Source organism: Macaca fascicularis, chromosome 7 (assembly GCF_037993035.2).
Source record: "Macaca fascicularis isolate 582-1 chromosome 7, T2T-MFA8v1.1".
Lineage (NCBI taxonomy): Eukaryota > Metazoa > Chordata > Mammalia > Primates > Cercopithecidae > Macaca > Macaca fascicularis.
The window spans coordinates 125,251,555-125,258,545 of record NC_088381.1 but is presented as its reverse complement, the minus strand read 5'-3'; positions in this window follow the sequence as shown (position 1 = coordinate 125,258,545).

The following is a 6,991-nucleotide window of genomic DNA, read 5'->3' as shown; positions in this document are numbered from 1 at the left end:
GGTCTTCAATTAGCACTTCATCTTTGCTTCCCTAAACTTCTGCTATCTTGGACCTCAGAGACTATTTGAGGCTACAAGAGTGGAGGTGTCTGTTTCCTTCTACAGTGCCAGGTGTAACGTTTGGCACATAGTAAGTTAATTTAGTTCAATCCTTGAGTGCGGGTGGCGGGGAGGCCAGGGGAAGAAAAGAAAAAAAGTTGAGGCTTACACAGTTACATAACTGTTCAATGAGAATTCAATATTTTGCAATTAAAAGTCAAGCACACACACACACATAGACCCCAACGATAATCCTCCCTTGGTAAAGGCAAACTAAACTTAGCAAAAAAGGTACCTATAACATTTAAAAACTGCTTTTTGTAAAAATAAAATCATTCTAGATGAAGATTCAGAAGTCCCTACTTCAATTCGCAAAATTTCTGCAACTATTTCTTCACCTTTTTCTGCCTGTTTACATAACCAAACTCTTAGCCCGAGCTAGTGGATTCTCTTTGCCTACATTTTAAAATGTTTCTGCTTTTTGGCCTGGATTCTCCCTGCTATCAGTAGGCTGCTCTGACTGAAAAGATGCGTTCATGTTCTTGGCTTTGCCAATAAATTAACTTTATAGCTAACTTGGCAAGGTTCCTTGAGTCGGGGAGACAGAAGTGGAGTATCGAGTGGTCAAGGAATGGGAAAATTTAGTTTACAGATTAGTAAAACTTGAGGATGGACACTGTATACTTTTAAAAGCACTGTTAGTTTTAAAGTACTGAAGTTATACCACATAAAGATATGTACAAATAAACTGTAAAATAAAGTGTCTGGCTGCATTAGGTTCATAAAAAATGATTTTGTTTGGGATAAAATATATAAATTAAACATCTCAATTTCTGTAAAACTTTATTCAAATTCTTAGGTCTAATTTTTATAAATCAGGGTTATTTGACTGTATTTGGATTTTATGTGTCTGAGCAATTAAATGTCTGACATGATTCTTAAAATATTTATATTCACAACAAATACAGTGGGTCTTTGCTTGTTTCTTTTAAAAATGTCACAAAATTTTTTTAAATGTCAGAAAAGTATTCAGAAAGAAAAATATCTTTCTTAGTAATTCTCCCAAGTTTCTGTCATGTCAACATCTCTAGGATCCTAAAAAACAATTTAGTGATCACCTCTGCATATCACATCAAACTTCAGGTAGATCTGTGAGCCCCACAACAGCCATTCAGCGGGTTCTGTTTTCTTAGTGCCTAGCACAGATGCCTGGTCCAGAGCAGGGACTCAATAATTGTTTAATAAATAACTGAACAGAACTGCCTCATGGCAGAAAATAATCTCTGATGATCTGATGATGTAAAGGTAAAGAACATTAGCAGAAGTAGTATACGTTCATTAATAACATAGGGAAAGGAGGAGGAAGAAAGGGAGGGTAATATGGAGATTGCCAGTTAACACCTTTGATACCTTGGAGGATTTTAAGTCTAAGAACTTCTTTCTGTTGTGCACCTTAAGAGCGTGCTGCATCATAAAATGATTTTGGCTGCATAAAACCAATGTACTTATTTTATGCCTAATACATTCCAGGCACTGTTCTAGATAGTGAACACAGCCATGAACAATTTCCCTACTCTCATGGAGTTATACTCCAGCGAATCTACATCACTACCCTAAAAGACAAATATTGATCTGACACTCATTTTTATGAGTAGGGAAATGACAAAGTTTTTCTCTCATAGTATGCTTGAGATCCCTGCCTATCCAGTGGTTAAGTGGCACAGGCTTTGCATATGCCTACTCTAATTGAAGTCAACTATAATTACAGAAGACCAACCCAATCATTTAACATTGTATCATACCAGTTGATATGTTAAGCAAGTTTTCACCAACAGGAAAAGGGTCCATTAAAAAATATATACATACAGCTGGGCAGGGTGGCTCAGGCCACCGTGGGATTAGAAATCCCAGCACCTTGGGAGGCCGAGGCAGGAGAATCACTTGAGGTCAGGAGTTGGAGACCAGCCCGGCCAACATGACAAAAGCCCGTCTTTACTAAAAACACAAAAATTGGGTGGGCATAGTGGCGCAAGCCTGTAGTTCAGCTACTTGGGAGACTGAGGCAAGAGAATCGCTTGAACCCAGGAGGCGGAGGTGGCAGTGAGCTGAGATCACGTCACTGCACTCCAGCTTGGGTGACAGAATGAGACTCCATCTCTAAAAAGAACAAACAAAAAATTTAAAATATATATATACACACATATACACAAACACATTTCCTGTTTTCATGTTTATAGGCATATTAGAAAGAAGATATTAATATGACCTGATTTTGCATAGTGTTAAGTATTGTTATATATTTTAATTAGACTTCAAATGTGATAATCAAGACAGGTTCCCCCCACTCCCACCATGTAACTCCTTTCTTTCCCTTATAAACCTATTTCCATGGGCTTACTTGAAATTTGACCAAGTAAAATTTTACCTGAAAAATGATGTTACATGCTAGAGTATATTTATAAATTTAAAATTAAATATAAGTGAATTAATAAAGATTATTCATTCAACTTTCTAGAACAAGACAATATATAAAGAAAGTTTGTTCTCAAAAAGAAACAAATCCCAGTCTCCTTGAAAGATATTATAGACCTAATCATTGGAAACCAACATGTTAAGAAAAATCACTTAATCCTAAAACCTTTAATGGATTTTACAAATTAGACATATTAAACATTTTGAGAGCATTTAAATTTTATGCTGAATAAAACCATATTTAACTAACTTTATAGGATTCATTAATGTTATAATTTACCCAACAAAACATATTGGGCTCTATCTTCTTTGAGTTTCATCAAGCACTATGTGTGGTAGCAAGAAAACTAGATCTAGGAGACTCAGGAGGGCTGGGTTCAGGTCACATCACTGATGTGTGACCTTAAAGGTGTCATTTAAACACCTTGAGTATTGTTTTTTAATCTGCAAAATGAAAATATCTTTCCATCTCTAAAGATCCATATAAAGACTTAGTAAAAAAAAGTAGGTGGAAGTACCTTGAAAACTGTAAGAAGGTAATCTGTGTGCTATTTGTTACTATTACTCAACTGCCCTCCTGGTAATAGAGAAACTTAATCAGAGGTCTCGCCACCCCAAACTGAGGGGCTAATATCCCAATAGCTGCAAGGTTCCTATAAAAGCAGACCAGACCACAGTGAACTCTTTCTATTAGGTGGTACAAAGGTGTTCTGCATCTCCAGTTGGGTGCTCTTGTACACAAAAAGAAAACTGGGCTCACTCGTTTGAGAATGACTCTGTGGCTCAAACTCAATATATTTAGTGCAGTTGCAGTACAACGAACTCATAAAATCATCTCTTAATTTTATTCATTTCTGGCAACTCTAGTCAGCCATATGGTTTCGGATTTCTTTTTAAATTCAGATAATGGTTGTAGTAAATTTATTCTGAATTATCCTCCACTGATTACTTTCTGACCATGATAATTGGAGTATTTGATGATAGGGTGTTTATCTTTGCTGCATCTCAGGTTTTCACCTAAACTGTCTTCACTAGATTAATCATCTCTATTAAAACTTTGTGCACATATTACCACCTTTTTCTCTCCCGCTCACCCAATTATCTTTTCTGCCATGCCTTGCTGATTATATTTCAAAACCCTTTCCTAAAAGTCATCCTTTAGTCAATGTTGGTAATTTCACCATATTTATCAGCTCCATTTTTCTACCAATAAATGCCTTATTATATCCATAGGAAAACATTAGGCACTTGGGATATGCAAGACACAGCCCCTATTCTCAACCTCACCTCTTCCACTTAATCATTTCCTTTAATTATCTTATATACTTAAGAGTAACTCCTCTGTATTCATATTTACTCTCCATAATATATCCCAATGTTATTAAAAATAATTTCCTAGAAATTGGAACATTAACTGGTTATATGATGATTAAGGATTAGTGTGAGATGGTATCATGGTTTATGTTTTTTAAAAATGAGACTTACCATTTGAGATGAGTACTGAAATACTTATGGATAAAATATAATCTCTAGGATTAGTTTTAAAATAGTATGGGGTGGGTAGAGATGAACAGGACCAGATTAGCCATGGCATTGGGCCTGATTTATAAGTATATGGAGAGTTCATTATACTATTCTATCTACCTATTTTAATATTCTCCGTATTAGAAATGAAAAAAGATTTTTCTCTTCATTTGCTACAGCCTGGGCTACTCTTGCAAGATCTAACATAATATTTAGATAACTTTTGTCATTTAAATAACACTATAAAACTTAATAGCCAGCCAGGCAGGGTGACTCACGCCCCTAATCCCAGCACTTTGGGAGGCCGAGGCTGGTGGATCACAAGGTCAGGAGATCGAGAGCAGCTTAGCTAACATGGTGAAACCCCGTCTCTACTAAAAATACAAAAATTAGCTGGGCGTGGTAGCACGTGCCTGCAGTCCCAGCTACTTGGGAGACTGAGGCAGGAGAATCGCTTGAACCTGGGAGGCGGAGGTTGCAGTGAGCCAGGACCGCACCACTGCACCCCAGCCTGGGCAACAGAGAGAGGCTCTGTCTCATAAAACAAAAAACAAAAAATAAAAACCAAAAACCTCAATATGCAAAATACAAAATTATATGCAAATTATATTATATATACTATTAATAGCTACCATTTGCTTATGATGTACTAGGCTACTAGGCATTGTTAAGGTAATTTATGTACATAAATTATCTCACTTATTCTTCACAATTAGCTCATCAGGTAGTTATCACTAAAAGCCCAGAGAAATTAAGAAACTTGCCCACTATCATCAGGATAAAAATAAACTTTGAACGTTCATTATTAGTTCCTAATACGAAGAAAATATCCCACAATGACTTAAACACAATGCCCGCATCCATATCGATATCCTTCGTTTCCAAATTATCATGTTATTAAGCAGACTTGGCCAAAGACAAATTTGAAATCAGTTTACATTTACCTAGTTAAGTCAATACTTGGACTTACAAATTTTATTTTATTTGCATTCACAAAGAAATCAAGTATAACGCTGACTGTGCAGAGTCACTGTTTACAGCCACAGTTGGGAGGGAGGGAGGGAAGGTGTCAAAAGTATAAAGGCAGCAGGTTCAGCCCCTTAAAAATGATCAATAACCATATACAATCATGAGAAATCTTGGCTTAAATATCACAGTGATCAATCCCCTGCATGTTAGGGCATTGAATCCTCTGAGCAGTTCACAAATTTTAGCAATTACTTTATATCTTAAACTTTTAAAAGTTTCATGCAACTGTGGATTTTAATGCAGCACAGTTCCTTAAAAATGTCAATACTTCCCTTAATGGAATTAGTGCATTCCTAAAAATACATGCATTTTTACAAATTATTACAACTAGATTCCCCTCTATACAATGTTTAAATACCAGGAAATAAAACTTCTTAAAATGCCTATTTAAGGGGCAAAATATTTTGTTTTTGGTTTGTGCAACCTGCTGGCTTTTAAAAAGGGTGAGTTTCTTTGGCATGAAAGGAAAACATAGGAGACATACAAATCTTTGCAGTTGCAAATGAACAAGTGATGGCACACACTTCCTGGAATACAAATCTCACTAAATACTTTTACTAAAATCCCTCAGTCAAGGAGACCAGAAAAGTCTTATAAACGTTTTTAAGAAATTTCAAATTGATTTACTATGTAACACATCCAGTAACAAATGTCTTTACACAATTTCTTTAAAAGCAGGTCCTTCTCCTAGCATATGGTAAATTATTATATTTACAAAAATGTACATACAGTTCTCATGAAACTGAGGTATTAGAAAATTAAGATATTCATACAGCAAAGAGGTAGTCATAAAAATCCATATCTAAATATAAGCTTATTTCTTAGCATTATAAAAACCTTACATAATTACACTAAAACTATTTCATTATAACCCCCATATTGCATAAATAGTAGTACTAGAAGATAGATTTGGCACTTCAGTGGTCTTTGTTATTTCTAAGTCTGTTTCATATTGAGATTAAACATTGACTTGCTCCCAAAGTAATGTGTATTTTGAGCTCTTTCCTCAACAGTGTTAACAGGTTGTACCAAGCCTGGCACTGTCTTTGTATCCAGGTGTTTACTATCCCTATTTCTGCTCTTTTGATGAATTACACTTACCAGATGACCAGCGAGGGTCAAGGAACACACCGTGGTGATGGAAGACAGCAAAATTAATCTGGTTCTTCTAGAAATAACACTGGCCTTTGGCCTCATCCCTTAAGTGGATCTTGGAGGTTAAAAATATGACAGACCTCCATGTTCCAACTTCACCACTCATGAGATGACCAATCTCATTTAGAAGTGAAATGATTTTAAATTCATCTAAAATGAGAAACTATTAGGGCCAACTATACAAACATTTTAAGGCTAAAAAGATGAGTCTCATCAGAAACAACTTTTGGCACTTGAATCTGCATCTCTGCAACCCAAGGAACTTACAACAATAAAATCTGAAAGGGCTGCTTTTCTCAGAAAGGCTACATAACGAGGGCAGTCGTTGGTGGGGTGGAGAGTGGTCAAACACTGTATTAATGAAATATATTGTCAGTATAAACAGTTCAGCTATACTTTTTCTCAGAGGTAATTTTTAGTTGTGTTATTTTAAAAGATTTTTCAGAGACAGTCTTGCTATGCTGTCCTCGCTGGTCACAAACTAACATCTCAGCCTCCCAAAATGCTGGGATAACAGGCGTGAGCCACCATATCTGGCCTAATTGTGATCCTTCCGTTTTACATTTCAACCTATACAAACACTCCCCTCCTGTTATTACTGCCTAAATTATCTAAAGCTCTGCTGTCCAATACAGTAGCCACAAGCCACATGTGGCTAACTTTAATTAAAACTACAAATTCAGCTCAATCATCCCAGCCATACTTCAGGGTCTCAGTAGCTACATGTGACTAGTAACTACCATACTGGGGAGTGAAAAGGACACATCTATCC